We start from the raw sequence: 21,560 nt of genomic DNA on the forward strand, positions 1-21,560 counted from the left end.
ATGAACTCTGCAATGAATGCTTTTTGTATGATAATGGTTGAACCAATTTTAACTCGGATACAACTTGAAGAAATGTTAGTCAGATGGTAGAGAGAAAAATTGATGATAGAAAGAATGTTAGAAAGAATGCGATTTAGACAGAAATGGGAAATCAACAAACAATCAATAAGCAAATGAGATAAAAATAAGAATGAAATTGAATGAATCATGAACCCGTGTCACATATTTTATTGCATCAATATATATTCATCACTGAGCCTTATTAGTGAAGAATGAAGCTTTAGCACATTAGGGTATAAGGAACCAAGATGTGAAGATATCTCATTGAAGAAACAAACATGCAACAGACAAGGAGTGAACCCTCCATTCTAGGAATTGCATTAGGGGTCGAGGTATGTGGGGTGATTTCACCTTGATGTGAAGGCTCTTATCACAGACACCCACTAGAGAAAATTCCCTAGAATTTCATCGGTTCACACCACAAACAACAAACAAAGAAAAAGATAATGCCCATCATAGCTCCTCTAGTCACTTGTGGACATCCTTGAGTAGCAAAGGAACAATATCTGTCGCCAAATGATAAAAAGATAAAGACTGACTTGGACAAAATTCAGCAGCTATACTAACCTTGTGCCTTTGTTCTCAGTTGTTTGATGTGATGGTTGATAATGTCTGATCTCAGAAAGTTGTAGATCCCGTTTAAGATTGACCTGTCTGATTTTGAGTGTATCCTCTTCTATTTAAGACAAGATAATGATCACATTGATATGGATATGATACGATTGATAAGAAAGTTTGATAAGTTGATTGCAGATGTTTGACTAGATAGTTGTATCCTTTGTTAACTTCATGTGAAGTGTTTGCTGGATATCTGCTAGGGTATTTGTTTCTCACAAGATATTTTATTGCAAGTTTTTCTGATTGATTGATTTTCAATTTTTAGTTCTTTTCCAAGAGCTTTTTCGATGTTTATTGGATTATGATATTTGGATGTTGTTGGATTGATTTTTTTAGGATCATATTTGAATGTTTTTGGTTGATTTTTTAAGGATCGTATTTGAATGTTTTTGGTTGATTTTTTCAGGATCGTATTTGAATGTTTTTGGTATTTTGAGTTTTTCAGGATCATATTTGAATGATTTTGGTATTTTGAGTTTCCACTGTTTTTGGATTTTTTCAAAGGACCTTATATAATTTTTAGGATTTTTTTTTTGGGATTTTTTTGGGATTTTTTCAGTTATGCCCCCAGTGTGTAGACCTATATAACATAATGATCTGCATAATGTATGTGGAGACAAATGAATTTTTGACATGAGCTATGTGAATGAAATATGCAGGTGAAGATGCATTTCCTATTCGAACAAGGTTGACTGTCTTTGTTTTTGCATTTGTAATACACCTATTGAAATGGAGGTGCAAAACATTTCATAGATAAGAAATCAATCAATCTCTAAGGCCCTTTGGAACATTCATCTCAACACACTTAGTGACTAGGATTTACAAATGGAGACGCAAAAAACTTCCCCACTAGTTCTTGAAACTTTGATCTTCTTTTGCCCATGTGTGTGCAGATGCGTTAATTCTCGCTCTTGTGTTCACTAAAGATCCTTAACATCCTATATAACTAGCTACATGATTTTTCTAACTTCAAAAGCAACCTGAATAGAGCCTCACTGCCAGCAAGCCTTGAGAGCTCTGACGAGGTTATAGATTGTAATTTCTCAAATATTGCTCCATTGCCAGGAGGTGTCCATAGCCCTGATGGAGTTACTTGCATGTTCCCATACTCAAGATTTTTATCGCACTTGTATGCGTGATATTTTAGTTATATATCATTGCTTTTTTTTTTGCATTAAGATGAATATTTGGCATAGCTCTTTTTCTTTTTCTTTTCTTGCCTTGACTTGTAAGTAATGAAACCTACTTGGGTGTGACAATTACAACGACGCTGAAGTAGAATTTTAGATTTTTCACTAGTCATATGATCAACTAGGTGTCTAGAATGAATTAGAGATCTTCTTAATGTGTGAGATATAGCAATAGATTGTGGGTTAACAAGTCTCAAATAGTAAAATCACTACCCAGCCATAAGTAAAGCATTGTCACAGGGTAGTGTTGAAAATGAATGACCTTAGGACCTCATAGACTTCATGTCTGAATATCTAAGAAAGGAGATGACCCTTGCTTCTCTTGGATGCACACAGATGATAAACTTGGATAGTTGCCTTGTTTTATTGATGCTACTATATGTAATTGCCGAAACTTTTGAGAATACAATGCATTTGAAAAGAAACTACATGTAATGCAGATATTTTAAATGATATGATATGCAATGCAGAAAGTAAAACCTAAACTACACAACCCTTAGGTATAATATCGCTTAAGGTGCATGTTGTTCATAGGGTCAGAGAGTGGATCTCCCTCCATGGTAGCCAAATTATATGCTCCATTTCCTATGACCCTTGTTATAATGAAAGGACCTAGCCAGTTAGGTTCAAATTTCCCTGGCCTTTCTTGTTCTGCTAGGTTCCTTTGATTCTCTTTAAGTACTAGATCTCCCACTTGAAAAGTTCATGGGCAGACTCTTTTATTATAACTTCGTCTCAATTTTTTTTGATATCCTTATAAATGATTGAATGTTGTTTGTCATTTTTCATAAAGGTCTCGAGTTCTTGCAACCTTGCTACCCTGTAGTCTTCTTCTGATATAATGTTTTGTAAGGATACTCTTAGAGACGGTATTTCTATTTTAATGGGGAGTATCGTTTATCTACCATAGACCAAGAAATATGGTGTTGCTCCTGTAGGTGTGCATACTCCTATTCTGTAAGCCCAGAGAGCAGGATTTAACTGGAGATGCTAGTCTCATCCTGTGTCAGTGACTACTTTCTTAAGAATTTTCAATATTGTTTTATTTGTAGCCTCTGCTTGTCCATTACTTTGTGGATAATATGGCATGGCAAATCTCTGTTATATGTGAATTGTCACATAATTCTTTCACTTCCTAGTTTTTAAATGGACGCTCATTATCTGTAACAAAGCACATTGGAACTTTGTATCTACATATAATGTAGTTGAGCATGAAGTTTTCTATCTGCTTTCCAGTAGTGTATGCTAAAGGAATTGCCTCAACCCATTTGGTAAAGTAATCAGTGGCTGTCAAGATAAACTTGTGCCCATTGGAAGAAGTAGGGTTGATTTTACCCACTAGATCTAATCCCCATTGTGAAAATGGCCACGGTGATGTGATGGGTTGAAGATCTTGTGTTGGTGCATGAAGAAGGTCTCCATGCATTTGGCATTTTTTACACCTTTGTACATACTTGTAAGCATCTTTTTCCATGGTTGGCCGGTAATACCCTGTTCTCAGCAATTTCTTTAACAATGGCGGACCGCTTTGGTGAGCCCCACAGATTCCATCATGGACTTCTTTTAAAGCAAGGTGTGCTTCATTCTCATCCAGACATCGGAGAAGAGTTCGATCGAAAACCTTTCTATATAAAGTATCAGTTATAATGGTGTATCTAGATACTTGACGAATAAAGGTCTTCTTTTGATTTCTGGAGAGATCCAGTGAGATGTATTGGGTGTGCAAATATGTATATATTTCATTATACCAAGGTGATTCTAGACCCACAATTGCACATACATAGTCTGATAGGGGAGTCTCATATGCAAGTAGCATTAACTATTCTATGATAAACTCAAACTGAGTTTTGTTAGCAGGCATATTTAGAAGAGATCCTATGGTTTCCATTGCATCTGCTGCCTTGTTTTGTATCCTTGGGATTTGTTCAAAGGTAATTTTGCTGAAGTGCTCCTTGTAATCTTCGACCAACTTCTTATAAGGAATGAGTTTGTCATCTTTCATGTTGTAATCATCATTGATCTAGTTTACAATCAATTGTGAATCACCATAGACTTGTAACTCTTGTATTTTCCATTGTACAGTTGTACGAAGCCCTATGAGGAGAGCTTCATATTTAGCCATATTGTTGGTGCATGGGAAATTGATCCTAAATGACTTAGGTATAACATCCCCTTGAGGAGTAATGAAGAGAATGCCTACTCTAGATCCGTGACTTGTATGTGACCCATCAAAGTATAACTTCCACATTACTGAGGCAATTAATGTAAACACAGATTCATCTGGAAAGTCTATCAGTAACAGATGATTGTCCTGTATAGGAGCCTCTGCTAATTGATCTGCTATGGTTTGTCCTTTGATGGCTTTTCTGTCTATGTATTCTATATCAAACTCGCTCAAGATCATAACCCACTTAACCAATTGCCTGGTCAATATTGCTCTGCTCAATAGGTACTTGAGTGGGTCAAAACGTGCAGTGAGCTGCACCTTATGACTCAACAAGTAATGTCTGAGCTTTTGGGATGCAAAGATTACTACTAAGCATGCTCGCTCTATGGGGGTATAATTAAGCTCATAGCCGATGAGAGTCCTACTTATATAATAAATGGCTCTTTCTTTTCCATTTTTGTCATTTTGTTCCAATAGAGCTCCTAGAGTTGAGTTGTTTGCTGATATGTATAACAGTAGAGGTTGTCCTGGAGTAGGAGATATTAACACTGATGTATTCAAAAGATAATCTTTCACAGCTTGGAAAGCTTCTTGGCATTGTTCTGTCCATTTACAAGTAACCCCTTTCCGGAGTAAATGTTGGAATGGGTGACACTTATCTACCAACTGTGCTATGAATCTCCTTATGGATTGCAATCTTCCTTGTAATCCTCCGAGTTGTTTAAGTGTTGATGGAGGTTGCATATCAATGATTTCCTTGACCTTGGCAGGGTCTATTTCAATTCCTTTGTTTGATACTATAAACCCTAACAATTTACCTACTGTTACACAAAACACACATTTCTTCGGGTTTAATCTCATATTATACTGTTCCAACCGATCAAATATTTGTGTAAGAATTGCAAGGTGACTTTCTCTGGTTTGTGATTTAGCCAATATGTCATCCACCTAATCTTCCACTATGTTATGGATCATGTCATGAAATAATGTTTTCATGGCTCTTTGGTATGTTGCTTCAACATTTTTGAGACCAAATGGCATCACATTCCAGCAATACGTTCCCCATGGGCATGTAAAGGCCATTTTATGTTGATCATCTGGTGCAATTTTAATCTGGTAGCAGGAAGTCATCCTTAGGACAAGCTTTATTTAGATCTCAAAAATCAGTACAGATTCGTATGCCTCCTGTGGGTTTAGTCACAAGTACCAGGTTGGATATCCATTTTGCGTAGTCAATAGGTCTAATAAAACCTACATCCAACAACTTTTGTAGTTCTATTTTAACTAGTAATGCGATACTTGGATGCATTTTTCTTAATTTTTGCTTGTAAGGTTTAACTCCTAGTATCAATGGTAAGTGATGCAACACTAATTCAGAGTCTAAGCCCGACATGTTTGAATAGGACCAAGCAAATTTGATAGGTTGTTGCTTGAAAAAATGAATGAATTTGTCTTTTTCTTCTTTGCTCAGTGATTTTGCCAGATGGATGTTATGTACAACCTCCCCTTCTACTATGTTTACTTCTTTTGTTTCCTCTATAAGTAATGCTGAACTTTCTCTTTCCATAGGAAGATTACCCAAGTCACTTTTTTCATTATGGGTAGTTTGATCCTTATCTTCTATTTGAGAAGTACTTTCTTCTCCAAAGTATGTCGTTCTATTTAGGTCTATATCAAACCCTACTTTATGGTCACCTTGCGGAAATCCCTCTCTGACTCCTAGAAATTCTAAAATTGCTTTGTCATTTTCAAACCAATCTAGCGTTGGTTTTCCTTCTTGCCCCCAATCAATCAAGTGTGAATTTACTAGGGGTAAATCATTATTCCCTTCTTTAGTAGACTTTGATAATATGAGGACTTGATTGTTTGACTGACTTTGAGTATCTTCATCCTGTATAAGCCTTATTTGATTCCTTAATATTACACTTTCTGATGGGTTGGAATCATGGAGTGATAAGAATTCGTAGTCATGAGAGTCTGTCTCACTTTCACTATATGTTTCATCATATGAGCTATCATCACTTATTTCTTCTTGTTCCTATCCCTGATTCTATTATAGATTGACCAATCTTCTTTGGACATTAGTTACCCTTCTTAAGCCTAGTATAAGCCTTTGCAATCTTTCTTCATCTATTTTGTTAGGTTGGGCTTGAGCTGCTTCTCATGGTAGAAGTAGTGACAATAACCATGGGTGGGATTCAGGTGGTGGGGGTAATCCTACATCTATTGCCACATTAGCCTATATTGTTGTGTCAATAACTACGTCATTTTGTAACTCAGTGGCAGGTTCTTGTAAGAGTTGTCTCATGTCTTCCCTGTCTGATTCTATGCTTGGTGATGTAGGTACTTGATTACTTGTTTGAGATGAAGATGGAAGCACTTGTATGGACAAATTCCTTTGTGATATGTAATCTGATGGTTTGCTTGGTCGATTTAGTATATCAAGAGTATGTTATCTTGCTTCGGTGATATGTTGTACATGCTTGTATCCCAATCTTTGATTCTATGGATTATCATTAGGAACAACAGGTTCTAGTCTTCCTTGTTTCTGTAACCCAAGGCCTATGGTACCATCATATCCATGTCTTTGGAGTATTTTGAATCCATTGCCATACTGATTTGTGTGTATTCTGGGTATTGTCATATGATCTTCTTCTTTATATATCCAATGGTTAACATATTCGTTCAAGGATTCTTCTTGTAAGTCACCCCATCTAATGAAAGAGCATGAATCTATGTATCTAGAAATTTCTTTTCCTTTGTCTCGCTTTTGCACTATAGTGTGAGGTTTCCCAAAGGACTTAGGAGCAAGAGACAACTGTTTCCCACTTAAAGTTTTTGCAATAGAGTACTCTCCACAACCCATATCCTTTATTTGTAAGGAGGATGTTGTAGGCATATCTTTTTTTGTTTCTGTGATCTTTAATGTTTCCAGCTACGTAGTGAGAGGTGCGGCCTGATTGATAGGTACCTGATTATCGACATTGTCTTTCAGATAATTGAAATGTTGGAATGGATTTGGATCACCCTTTATGGTGATTTCAATACCATTATATGGGAATTTGACACACTGATGAAATATGGATCGTACTACTTGCATGGTGTGGATCCATGGGTGGCCCAATAACATGTTATATCCTAGCTCTCTGTCCAAGACTTGAAAAGCGACCTATCATTATTGGTCCTACTTTTACAGGTAATGTTACAATGCCTTTAGATGGACGTTCTTCGTCATCGTAAACCTTGATATTTATCCTTTTGGAAGAATCAATGTGAAGTTCTGAATATCCTAGTGCTTTGACCAACTTTAAAGTACAAATGTTGAGACCGACTCCCCCATCTATGAGTATTCTTCTGATTCTTTTCTTATGAATGTAAGCTTCCAGATGTAGTGGGTCATTATGAAGCAATTTATCACTAGGAATATCTTGTTCTATAAATGCAGTACGTGTGCCTTGTGTTAGATTTCCTACCATAGACTGGAAGGCATGTTCATCTATATCTTTGTCCACTACTGAATCTTGAAGTGATTTGTCCAATAAAGCTCTATGATTGGGTGAAATACGCAATAGTTCGAATAATGATATCTGTGCCGGAGTTTTGTTAAGTTGCTCAACTACATTGTAGGTCCCTACTGCTGGTGGTTGATTTTGTGGTATCCCTTGTAAAGTTACCTTTGATCTATGAGTAACCACTGCACAGTCTCTGTCTCTAGGAGTAATTGTGATTGTAGCAATTGTATCATTTGTATCATAGGATTTTTTATTAAGATTTATGTTAAATCCCTCTTCATAGTCTTGATGTGTATTTTTGACGTCCATAATATGTTCTATGAGTTCATCTTCAAACCAACCTGAGTGAGATGGTTGATCATGTCCCCAATCTCTGAGAGAAAGATTTGTATCATCATCGTACTTTGGTGCTTCGGATATCATGCAAATTTGGTTATCATCTCTATGAGTGTCTTGATATTGGTCCTCTTGATCAGGTGTTTCTTGTGAATCATTGTTTGTTGTATCTCATAAGCTAATGGCATGAATAGTGTAGTCGTATGAGACCTTTATGTAGTTAGCCATATTGTCTTGGGTACCTAATGTGGTAGCTTTTCCCTTGTCATGCTTAACAAAAGGATCCTTAAAAATTGTATGATTTGTGTTTGTTGAGGTCTTATCGGTATCAATTGTGATGTCCCCTTGGTCTATCACATCTTGGACCAAGTTTTTCAATTCATAGCAACTTGCCATTTTGTGACCTTTAGTCCTATGATAATCACATAAATCATTGTCGTTCCACCATGTGGGTTTGAAAGGATCTGGTTCATATACTCTTACTTCAGGTAAAGTGATCATGTTTGTATGTATTAACTTTTTGAGCATTGACTCAATAGGTTCTCCTAAAGGTGTGTAATTTCTTCTTGGAGCGTTTACCCTGGGGTATCTTGTGTTCATGTTTTGCGTAGAATTTATATTTGCTGATGTTGTGTTATTCCCTGTATGTGGATTTGTTGACTAACTCATTCCCAAAGATAATACGGGTTGAGTTCTATTTATCGTTCTAGCATCTACAATACCATCATTGGTCACATTTTTGTTTTTCGACCAAAACTTAGATTTGTCATTGTTGTTGGTGTTGCCATACTTAATAAGAGCTTGTTCTACTAATCCCTTCTCACATTTGAGAGCCTTTTCTATGATTTGTTTGAATGTGATTAGATATTGCATTTGTATCGAATATTTAATCATAGGAATCAAATTTTTTGTAAACATATCCACTTGCTCTATTTCTGGGATAATTGTCTTGCACCTCCTATAGAGAGCCCTCCATCATTGTATGAAGGATGCAAATGTTTCATTCTCATATTGTTTAGTGGCACATAAGTCCATCAAAGTAACCAGGGTGTCAATGTTGTGCGAGAAGTTTGCAATAAATTGTTCAGCTAATTCTCCCCATGATGTGATGGTTGGTGGTAAATGTGAAAACCACTCTAAAGCCGGACCTCCCAGACTTTTAGGAAATAGTCTCATTAGATAAATATCTTCTGAGGCAACTTCTATACATGTAAAAAATTCTCTGATATGATCTCTAGGATCACCCTTCCCTCGATATCTATCAAATTTGGGCATTTCAAAATGTTGTGGGAAAGGTGGCATGTATAATGTGTGATCGAATGGATAAGGACGTAAGTCCTACATTGTGTAGCTCTTTTTATCGTTACCAGTTTGCATGGTCATCATTTGTTGTTGCAAATTCTGTATTTGTTGTGTCAGAATATCTGTTTGTGTCAAAGGTATACCTTGTGTTTGTGTATGTCCCACAAAAAGATTCGTGGTTGCATAACTAGGAGGTTGTTGGAAGGTACCAAGATTATAACCTTGTGTGTTGTGCGTTCCACTAGGTACTATGAAATAGGTGATATGCGAACCCATGTTTGGTTGATTTGTACTTGTTGTATTGGCAAGACCTAGATTTGCATTTTGATAACTATATGTGGATCCCATGGAATAGGAAACTGCAGGTTGGGTTGCACTTGTTTCTTGTGTTTGAATAGGTGCTGAGACACTTGATATTATCGGTATGCTTTGTGATGGTATACTAGCATTGATCACTGGGGATGACACACTTGTTTGAAAGTTCACATTTGTGTTGACATTTGTTTGGATAGGTACATTTTGAGGAAAACTAGAGGTCGTTGCTTGTATTTGTGTCAAGGGTGGTTTTTGACTGTTATCTTGACCTAAAATTTTTCCTGGTGATAAAATCTTTTTGACATCAAAATCCTCATGTAGTTTTGCCCCATTTTGTATTAACAGTGAAAGATATGTGTCCCTATCGCTATGTATAAGTGCATCTAGGATCATGAGGACATGTGGGTCTTGTTGTACGGACTCAATTTCTTCCTTTGTCAAATGCTATTGTAATTCATTTATGGTGGACATTGTCTATGTACCTGAGTGTTGACCTGTTGACATGTCCATGTTCCAAGTAGGGTTTATAGACTATGTGTTGTTCGGGTCCATTATTCCTTTCGCTTTCTATGACCTTGTGATGGGCATCTAAAATTGCTTATATGAGGGTGGTTCTATGCAAGATGATGACCTAACACTAGACTATAGATGCAAATATGAGGTATGCAAGACTATACTAGACTCTATTGAGGATTTTGATGTGAGACCTTTTTAGCATTTCTAGATTTTTCTAGTGCAAGTCTTTCCATTCGTTGATGAAGTTGTTCAACCTCAATCTCTCTATCAATTATATGGGAAATCCTAGACTCAATGTTTATCTTGTGTATGACTCCTATATATTGAGGTGCGCTTCTTCTTAAATCCCAAGCTAAGTTAGCTAGACCATCAATGATTTCTCGTTGACTGCCATTTGGAACTAGATTAGGTTACTCAAAGGGGAGAAAACCATCACCTGAGAGACCCATGAAGGCACATGCTATGAACATATAACTGACAATGGAATTAGACATATATGAGGTCTAGATGAAGACGTATATGATAATGTAGGACTGTGCAACTAATATGGATGATAATACAAAAAAACTTAGGACGATAATGAGGATGTGATTGGGACTGGGGGAAAGATGTAGGATGATAATGAGGACGTAAGTGGGACTATGCAAAAGACGTAGGATGATAATGAGGATGTAACTGGGACTATGCAAAAGACGTAGGATGACAATGAGGATGTGATTGGGACTATGCAAAAGACTATGTAAGGGACTGCCTATGGTCACAAGTATGTAAGGACTTTTGAGAATCAATTTCAAAATGGACTTTGTTTTCGGTAACTTCATGTGTAGGACAATGTTTTGTAGTTTTCCAAATCTGAGAACAATTGCTGGTAGGTATGTATAGCTGACTGACTCAATTTTCATACAATCTCAGAAAATTTAGAGATACGTGGGATAGGGCCTGAAATAGCCCAAGGGACTGACTCAATACTGGTCTATCACAATGATACATAAAAAAGAACGGAATACAATCTTAGGCTGGATAGTGGACACCATTCAGTGAGGCCCCCATAGCAAAATACCAAAACAAGATGGATAGATAGTGAGTCTGGCAGCACTGGCTCCACTCCACGGCACACACTTCTTGGGCATGTCAGTCTCTCTTACCCCGAAGATCTGAAGATCTTATCACCGAGGGATTTTTGTCTCATAATTTAAGGTACATGAGGGGTATCTATGGGGTATGATCTGCACTCCCAGAACCACTGAATGTAGGATTTTTGGCAACTAATTTTGGTTCTTAGTATTAGGTTTTTAGGGGTCCCGATCCAACGATGGATTCTTAGAGAAAGCCACTTAAGGCTTTAGTTGAGCTTATCAGTGCAGGGAAGGCCCCCACATACGTCAAATTCACTCAACACTCTAGCCGCCTGACCAGTATATTTATATAGCGTCTCAAAAAACCCACTCGAGAGTACACTGGGAGAGATGATATCCCCAATGCATCCCAATTCGAAGTACCTATGTGGAGTGATGAAATCCCCACTCAAAGATACCCCTCACTATGTAGAATAAAAGAAAATTTGGATGTCGTTGTCACCTTCCTTCTTTCTCCCAAGACCCCAAAGGCAGGTGGAAAGGTAGTTAGTGCAACATTAGGTCCACCCCGGACACAATAAAAAGTTCTTTACCTTAAAAAATAGAAAAATGATTTAATCTAGTGCAGCCTGATTCACATCCGTTTTATAGCCCAAATTTAGGTGTTAGATATGCATGTGCATGCCAATTTTAAACATGAAATCCAAGTATGAAGGCATACATGTCAATTTTAACCATTTGTTGATTTTTAAGCACCAAAAACCAAGTGTGAGATACACGTATGTCCATTTTAGCCCATGTTCATTTTAAACACCAACAACGAAGTGTGAGATTATCCATGCATGTTCTTTTTAACTGTTGTTGATTTTAAGCACTAAAAATTGAAGTGTGAGATTATCCATGCATGCCCATTTTAACTGTTGTTGATTTTAAGCACTAAAAATTGAAGTGTGAGATGTGCATGCAAAATTACTAATCTAATCCTCCCTATGAATCCGTAACAGGCTCTAAACAGAAGATTAGTAGTAAAATTAAACCAACAGAAAACATAAACTCAAAACTTGATAGAGGCGATTGCGTAATACTACCTGAGCGATTGCGTGATACTTATAGACCAAATGCATAAATCTAACAAACCGAATGCATGATGATATCTGGCCAATTGCATAGCACTAATAGGTCGATTGCGTGACAAAATGCAGACAACAAAAAAAAGTTAAAAAATACCAGAAAACTAAACCCGATCAGGAACCTGCAGAATCAATTGTGGAGCCCTAGCCAAATCCCTCATCATCCATTCAATATTTATTAGATCATATTTAACTATATAAGAAAGAACTAGGCTATTATATCTGTCTAAGGCCAGTTGTTCTTCTGAATCCTATATCAATTTTTCTGCCTGGAGAACCTTTTGATAGCGTTTGGCTTCCCTCCTTTGTTGTTTCGTCCTTCTGGCACCTAAAATCTTGAATTGAAATTTTCTTGCCATAAACTGTGTTAATCAAATCATGAAATAAAAAGAAATTTGATCCCGGATTAACTAAATTTAAGACTCCTTAGTGGCAAATTACTGGGATGGGAGCAATTGGCAGAACATTGATAGTATCCACCCTAGCCTTTCTAAGCTCAAGACCCATCTGTCTGCTATTTGGCTGAATAATGAAGAGGACTCCCTGATTTGGAAGCATGATCCCAAAGGTATTTTAACTATGTCTTTGATGTATTGTGTCCTATCCCCCCCCCCTCCTATAAATCCTTTCTAGTCTAAAGATTGGATAAAAGGTCTCACTCCCAAAATCAATTTTTTCTTCTGGACTATCCTCGAAAATAAGATCCTTACTGTTGACAACCTAAAAGGTAGAGGTTTTGCCCTTCCAAATAGGTGTGTGTTGTGCTTCCAAGAGGAAGAGTCTGTGGACCACCTTGCCCTCCACGGTTCCTTCTCAGCCTCTGTTTGGGAAAGTTTCCTCAAGAGCTTTAGTTTAGCTTGGGTGTTTCCTAGTAACATCAGAGATTTGTTCTCCTCCTAGCAAATTCAATGGACTAACTCTTTTCTGAGATGTATGTGGCAGCTCTCTCTTGCTCACATTTTGTGGGGTCTTTGGAAAGAAAGAAACAACCGAATCTTCAGGGATGTTTCCCTAAATCGTGATATTGTTTTCCAGAAAATTCAAAGGGCTATCCAGGAAAATATGGGAATCATGGAGGGGTCTTGTTACTCAAACAACTCCCTGGAGTCAAATATCTTAAGGGCTTGGAATATGAAGATCACTGATGGTCCTAATCTTAGCTATAATAAAAGGCTTGAAGCTAAATGGCAAACCCCTCCCCAAGGTTGGCTCAAAATCAATTTTGATGGTGCAACCAAAGGAAACCTAGGTCCTTTAGGCTGTGGAGCTATTCTTAGAGATCATAGAGGCATTTGCAAAGAGATGATTGCTGTCCCTATTGGTACAAAAACCAATCATAAAGTGGAAGCTATGGCAACTCTTGAAGGCATTATCCTAGCCAAAAAGTGGAATTGCCCCTATCTTTGGATAGAGGGGGACTCAAATAATATAATAAAGTGCCTCAATGGGACTTCAAAACCCTCATGGTCGATTCACAACATAATCATTTATGCTATTGACATCATTAGAACCTTTAAAAAATGCCATATATCCCATATCTATCGGGAGGCCAACTGTTCTGCTGATTGGGCTGCAAATGTGGTGGTTAAGAATGAGACAATTACCACGTGGATGGGTGAGAGCGGAATCCCTGAAGATGTCAGACAAATTATAAGTGATGAATGATATCGAAGTACCCCAAAGACTCTTGATTGATAGGGTAATTATGAAAAGTACTAATGTAAGCACTTCGAGTTATTTCTATAATGAGAAAATCACTCATTATAACATCAATGCCATCAAAACTTGTTTTATAATCAATCAGATCATTAAGGCCAACAACTCACACGCTTTTTGGGTATTTGTTTTAGCTCCGAAAAGCTCTTTGTTTTACTAGCTCTACAATTTTCAAAATTTGATTATGAGAAGCAACACCATGGGCGGAAATAGGAGACGATATGAGCCAAGTAGTTGCAAGGAGTGGAAACAGAAGGATGAGGTGTGGGGTATTTTGCAGAAGGGTGGTCTATTGAACTTCATAAAGAGACTACATGGCCATGATGGAATGGTAACTAGCCTCTTCTGCAAAAATTGGAAGAAGGGCATGCTAAAAATGGGTGATCAAATTGTGGAAATTAATGAAGATTTAATTGCTAAAGCTACGGGTCTCAACAGGGAAGGCTGCAACTTCTACAAAGATAGGAAGGTCAGCAGGGAAGTCATTGAAAGGTACCTGGTTACTGAGAAAGAGAAAAAAAGACTGGTAAAGTTGAGCAAAACCTATTACCCGCCTAGGGCTTTTGCCAAACCCTAGCGGGAAATTCTCTTTGTTTAAATGCGGTATATAACTCTAGATGGTAGGTTTATGAAAGTCTATGGGTATCATTTTGTTCTGTTAAACCATTTTAGGCATAATGATAAGGTGAATTTTCCTTATTTCTTACTTTTCTCAATGAATGCCTCCCTAAAAGCCTACAAAGAGAATCCTCTGGGCGATACCGCAATGCACCAAGGTCTTATGGTCCTCATTTATGACCATTTAAAGGCCAGTCAAATTAACCTGATGCAACTCTCTGTGGACTTTGAGGAAGATATGTCTGATTCTTCTTTTTTGGAGGAGGAGGAATCCAATAATGACTCCTTGTCTGATAATGAGGATAGCTCTAATGACTCAGAGTATGAGAGTAGTAAGAAGAGGAAATCAAGACCCTCATCTTCTAAGGGCAAAAAACTTCAAAGCAAACCCTTCATCAGCATCTCTTCGGAAGAAGAGGATTCAGATTATTCTAAGGAGAAGAAGAACCCTAAGGGGTTGCTGAAGAAGAAAAGTAAAAACCAAGCCCAGACCTAGAAGAAGCATAAGAAAAAAGAGGAGACTGGCAAGGAACCGAAAGCTGACAAGCAAGCCAGGACCCTAGAAGCCGAGCACAGCCTGGATAAGGAGACAATGGAAGAGACTCTCAGGGCTGCCAACACTATCTCTGCCCTCCATATCCCTAAAGATGAATAGGTAACCCCTGGAAAAGCGACTCCCTCTTCTGGCCCTCCTCCCGAGGCCTTGAATGGTTTTATGAAAACTATTGAATGGCTCATTGATGGTTACAAGAAAGTTGTGGATGAGTATAAAAAACTATGCAACAGAGTCCTGATTCTGGAGACCATTAATATTGGAGAGGGGAATACAATGGCTGACTATATCAAGGACCTGAAAAACACTATTGCTAAAGTGGAAGACATCAGAGATGCTTTTAACCCTAGGTGTGAGAAGATTGAAAAGGAGATGCTGGACAGAAAAAACCTTGCGGAAACTAGTGAAAAAACACTCTCGGATATAGTCACCAAAGTGGAAAAAATTGAGGAGTGCCTTAAGAATATTGCGGAGCAGAGCCTTAGTATTCTAAAAATCTCGGCCAATAATACTCATACCCTCATCAGTAAGCTTGATGACGACAAGGAAATCCAGGAAATTGATCTGGACGCTGAAGGAACAGGGGAAGCTCAAGGCCCCAGAACCCGCACCATAGGCAAGAGGAAAGAAAAGAAAATGAATAAGGATCTGGAAGAGCTGAAAGCTGTCGGGGCGACCTATGATGAGTTGGTGATAAAGGTAGAGGATCTGCTAAAGAAAATTTCTAAGTAGTGTCTCCTCGGTTTCTTTGCTATGTTTTGTTGTTTTGCTGTTCTTTCTATTCGCTGGTTTTTTGGCCAGTTGCTATGTATGCAGACTTTAATTCCTTTTGCTGCTCTTTTTCTTTCTATGATGTAATGGTTTCGGGTCCTTAAAACCTATTTTTTAATCAATTAGAACTAAATTTAAGACATAATTAAATAGAATAGATAACAGACAGAAGAAAAAATTAAACAACAAAACTTCCTGCGAATGCGTGATCTAGAAAGGGCGATTGCGCGATCTGGACAGGGCGATTGTGTGACCCTGTCAGAATGAATGCGTGACCCCAAAGGGTTGAATGTGTGATTCTGTCTATTCAGTTGCGTGATGATGTAAGCTCGATTGCATGATGGAAATATCTTTTCTCAAAATTTGTGCAACTTGCAAAAAAATGAAAAATCCGCACAATTTGCAAAAATCACACAGAACATAGAAAAGGTTAAATTGTTGTTAGTTCACGCCGGGTTCACCAAAATGTGTGCATGTAAAATTCATCTTGTAAAAACAAAGTATCAATTAGAAGCAAAAGGGAAATCATGAATCCCTTCTAATCAAAGAATCTAACAAACTAACAATGGAATGATACAACCAAGCAAAATAGGAATTATAATTTCAATCAATAAAAACTCCCTATTCCGTGACTGCATAGAACTTCCATTGCTCTTCTCCTCTTCATGGTATGATGGCTCTCAGATATTGCGCTGGTAACCTGCAAGTGACACAAAGATTCAAAGTTCATGATTATTGAAAATGGAGATTGAATGCTCAATTTATAGAAAATTGGAGAAGATTGATTGAAAGGTGGAACAAATTGATCAAGAGGTGTGAACTTAGGTGAGCTCAAATTAAAATTGACAGTTGAACTACTAATTATAGGAGCGAAACTCAATAGATTGAATAGATTAATTGAGTCAACTGATTGAGAAAAAGTTGATTGAAGGAAGAAAAAGAATGATTGGAGGAAATAAAGAAGATGACAAAGAAAGCTTAATTTAGAAAAAGCTAACTGAAAGATGGAAATAGAGATTGGAGAGATAAATGATTTAATTAATTAATTTAGCATGTGCTTGCATTTTAAATTAGATTTTCAATTTAATCTTTGCATGATATTTATTCAAATAGTTGAATTTATTTAATTCAATTTAGCATTTGAATATATTTAGAACTTGACTTTGATTTTCAATTTGGTTTTTGAAATCATGCACATGTATTTGAATTTGGAAGAAATTAAAAGAATATGAAATTAAATGAAATTAGAATTTGGGGATTTGGAATTGGAAGAATTAATTAGTTAATTAAATAATTTAAAGAAATTATTTTAATTATTTAGAAATGGAATTTAATTAAATAATAAAGATTATTTAAATTAAAGGATTAAAGCACAATTAATTAAATAATAAATTTTTAATTAATATTTAGAAGAGGGTTGAATGATTAAATGATTAGAGATAGAAATTGAATAATTAGCAATTTATTTAAATAATAAAGATTATTTAAATTGGGGAATTAATTAGAATTAATTAAATAATAAATATTTAATTAATATTTAGAAAATGATTAAATGATGAAATGATGAAAGAATATAATTAATAGTGAAATGATGAGGAAATATGAAATTAGAAGAATGAGATTAATTAACTTAATTAAATAATTAAATAATTATTTAATCAATTAGAGGAATAATTAGTACATGATCAATGAGACATTTTTAGGTGTCTACAATATGTGTAGGAAAAGTAAACACCCGCTAACATAAAGAAAAATAAAAAACCTACACTAACATGTGAAATTTATTAATAGATGTTTAGTTATCATTTTTTTATCTTCTTTAAGGTTAGTAATTGCAGGGTTTGGTGAACAAGGAGTGAACGGTTATTGGAACATGGGAAATAACTATTTCTCTTTACCTAGTAGACTAAGGAACCCAACAAAAAGAATTTTTTTCAAAATATTGTTTTAATGTCCTAGAACTCACAAATATAAAAGAAATCCAACAAATTTTTTACCAACATAAATCGACGTCATAGGCACCTAGAGCATGCACCTTCAAGTGATGAAATTTTTTCAAAACCTTAAACTTAAAAGTTCCCTCTTAAACCATTAGCACACTTCATTAAATTGGCATGTCAAAGGTTGTGTAAACATTTACTTAATGGCATACCAAAGTGACAGTATGCATCAATTCATAGCAATGTGATTTTTTTCTTAAAACATAAAATGGTCAAGTTTATACCTCTAGCGCATTCCAATGCCAAGCAATGCCAACAATTGTAAAAACATGAGAATGACATACAATTGAAGCATGTGATTATTCTTAAATTTGATGGTTGTATGGTTGTATTCAGGGATTTTTGTCATAAAATACAATCAAAATTTTAGAAACAATATATCATGTGAAGGGAATATTTTAGATAGAAATAACAATATATATCATAGTGAAATTATATTAAATATATGATAAAAAGATTAAAATAAACTATATTTCATTTTAAGGACAACTCTGAATGAATAACTATTGTAAAAAATGGCTTAACAAATAAAGGTAACCACTAAATTTAGGCCAACACATGGCCGCATAAAGAAAACCAATAAGAGTAAAACAAAAAGAAAGAAGGAATATAATCTACCTCAAGCATACATTTGTATATGGCGATGACAAGTTTTTCAAGTGGCAAAAGACTGCGAGTGTTTGCCAAAATATCTATTTGCAAGGTTTTTTATCAAAACAAAAATGGAGGTTAGAATAAAAGTACACCTGAAAGGATGTAAAATGCTAAAAACATGAGGGCATTACCTCTACAAAGGTGCTTGGATTTGTAACCATTATCATTGTTCAACTCAAACTTCACGATAGAGGAAGATAATAATTGTAATGGGTTACAAATTTTGTAAAGAGTTTTTTTTGTTCAACTTGAATATATTTTTCAATTGAACCATTGCAATTATTTTTTATTTGTTAGATCTTCATTTAATATTTTTCCCAAAGGTCCTTGCAAGTTTTTTATGATAAGACCGACACATATAATAATGGAAATAAGGTGATGTAGAAGGTTGTATAAGAATAAAAGAGGACTCCAAGCCTCATAAAAGAAATGAGGGTAGAGGTTGTAACATAGAGATAAGACCAAACCCTTGACAGTAAAGGGTCACAACCAAGAGAATAGATCAAACTCTCTTAGGTATAAACAAAGAAGTATAAAAAATCAATGACAGTGATAGACAATTAGACAATGATTGCAAAAGAATGAGAATCTAGTAAAGGCACAAAGGACTATTTGAAATCTAGACCATCATGATACAGTCAATATATTCAATGTACAAGGTACTCATGACATCAAAATGGTGGAATAAAAGTCTCATGGCAGCCAAAGAAGATAGCATCACAAAGACCAAAACCATCTTTAAAGTTTAGTCTTATCAAATGCAGACAATACAATACTATCTTCACAAAGTTAAGAGGCATAGTCACAAGAGCCACCTAAAGGGAATGAATATGTTGTTAATATATAAACTAGCTATTCCATAGCAGAAAATAAGTAGTTGCAACAACCCAAATACAAACAGAGAGGATGTTGGCATTATAACAGACAAAGGGAGATTGTTGGCATTTCAATAAGGATATTGAGAAGGTTGTTGATGAATATGGATATAACTGATCAAGAATGTTTACTATCTTAATATTATTATTTTGTCATTGACGTCAAGAAATTGATTTTCTAATTCAGTATGATGTTTCCATATCTTAAGAAGTATGATTTGATGAGTATAAAGATGTCAGTAAAAGACACAGAAAGAATATGATGAATAAGGGGATGAATAAGTTATTAAATGGGCAACTATTACCGAGTTAGACAATGATGAGATCATGATGTTTAGATTGTTTTGATATCCTACATATGTTGTTAATTGTAAGGTTAATACTATACTATGTTACCCTAAGGAACCTAGTCAGTAAACCCTAAGGTTATCGCTATCGGTTAATGAAGGCAGAATGTCTACCGAGTGAAGTTTAGTATTTACCGAGTTGCAACTGAGTAGTAACAGAATGCATTGAATGAATAAAAGAATTATTTAATGAAGGAAGCTGATGAGCTGGAATTGATTAAATGATTGGTATGCCATGCATGAAGTTTGTTAAAGAATCTATGGTAAAGGAAAATTGGCAGGAAGATCTACAACTCAGATTGAACCGCAGTACCCTAGCACAAGTTCCAAGAAATGTATGCAAGTTCCAAGGTGGGGTAAAATGTTTTCAGATCGAAGGATACATTGAACCTAGTCAAAGTTTGAAGATCTGATGGCTATGATTGATCATGGGAAATGTGATCAAGGAGATTAAGCGGTTGGCAAATTGTTTATAAATAAGGAACTATTGATAAACAATGTATGCGGGCAAGTGTATGCATAGGGATGATACATAGTGATTACCAAGCATAGAAGCTTGAAGACCTGTTTGAATAATAGAGTATAGAGCCCAACAAATGGACAAGATAAGTCCTATTGTATTGAGCAAATAAGAATCTACTTTAGCATTTTAGATGTGAAGTTGCAAATAGATTTTTATTACTGTTATTTTGTGAAGTGACAGAAAATCTCTTAACCGAGTGGACTTAATAGTCTTATTTGTAAAACCCTCTAGCAAGGTGACATTCTGATTGAGTGTTTGAAATCCTTTAACAAGGTCACTTCTAACAAGGTGAAGATCCTAATAGATATGAGGGAAATCCCTTAACCAGGTCACATCTAGCAATGTGTTTGTAATCTTTAACAGGATTTGCTTTTAACCGAGCATACTCTAGAAGAGTATATTTCTTAGTGGGTCCAAAATCCCACAGTGGTTTTTCCCTATTTGGGTTTCCACGTTAAATCTAGTGTTATGAGTGTTATGATGTTTATATGCTTTTGAGTTTGCATGTTTAGCAGTTTTGGTTATATTGCTAAATTATATGTTACCGAGGTTGAATCTGTTGTTTTTATGGAAGATTAAGTTTGTATGATTCACCCCCCCTCTCATCTTGTTAACTTGGCATCTGTACTTAACATTAAGTATCAGAACTATCAGAGGATTCTTCATTAAACAAGCACTCTTCAAAAGGATATCATACTAGGGAAGATGAATCTCTTTCAGTAAAGACATAGGGGAAACATTCAAGGTGCACATACATAGTATTTTGAATCCTTGCATGACACAAACTTCATGAACTCCAAAAACCTCACTATAACAACAAATAAAGAAGCATGTGATCTTGTATTAAAAAGAGGCTTGTAATGATAAGTCTTACAAGACTTATTTCATTTTTACCATGCCAACTACTCAAAGCAGTTGAAAAGAAATGCCTACACCTAAGCTTAAGGTCAATTAGTGCTGAATCACATGCAAGTAGTTAAAGGGAAGATGAAGAAGCAAAGGGGTGAAGTTTATTTTTCATGCAATAGTTTGAGCCTTCAAAATAGAGAGTTTTGAGAAGAATACAACAATTTCACATTAGTAGAAGTGTCTTCATGAGTTGCACACCACTTGAGGTCAAATTTCCAAAATTTCAACCTCAGTTTGCGGTAGTTTTGAGTGTCTTTTTGTATGCTTATTAAACCAATTTCAACCCAGGGCTTCATCATACAAGATTGGAGATAAAAACAAAGTGGAAGCAATTAGTTCAAGATTAAGAGGTGGAGTTCATCTCAGATCTAT

Source organism: Cryptomeria japonica, chromosome 6, assembly GCF_030272615.1.
Source record: "Cryptomeria japonica chromosome 6, Sugi_1.0, whole genome shotgun sequence".
Taxonomy (NCBI): Eukaryota; Viridiplantae; Streptophyta; class Pinopsida; order Cupressales; family Cupressaceae; genus Cryptomeria; species Cryptomeria japonica.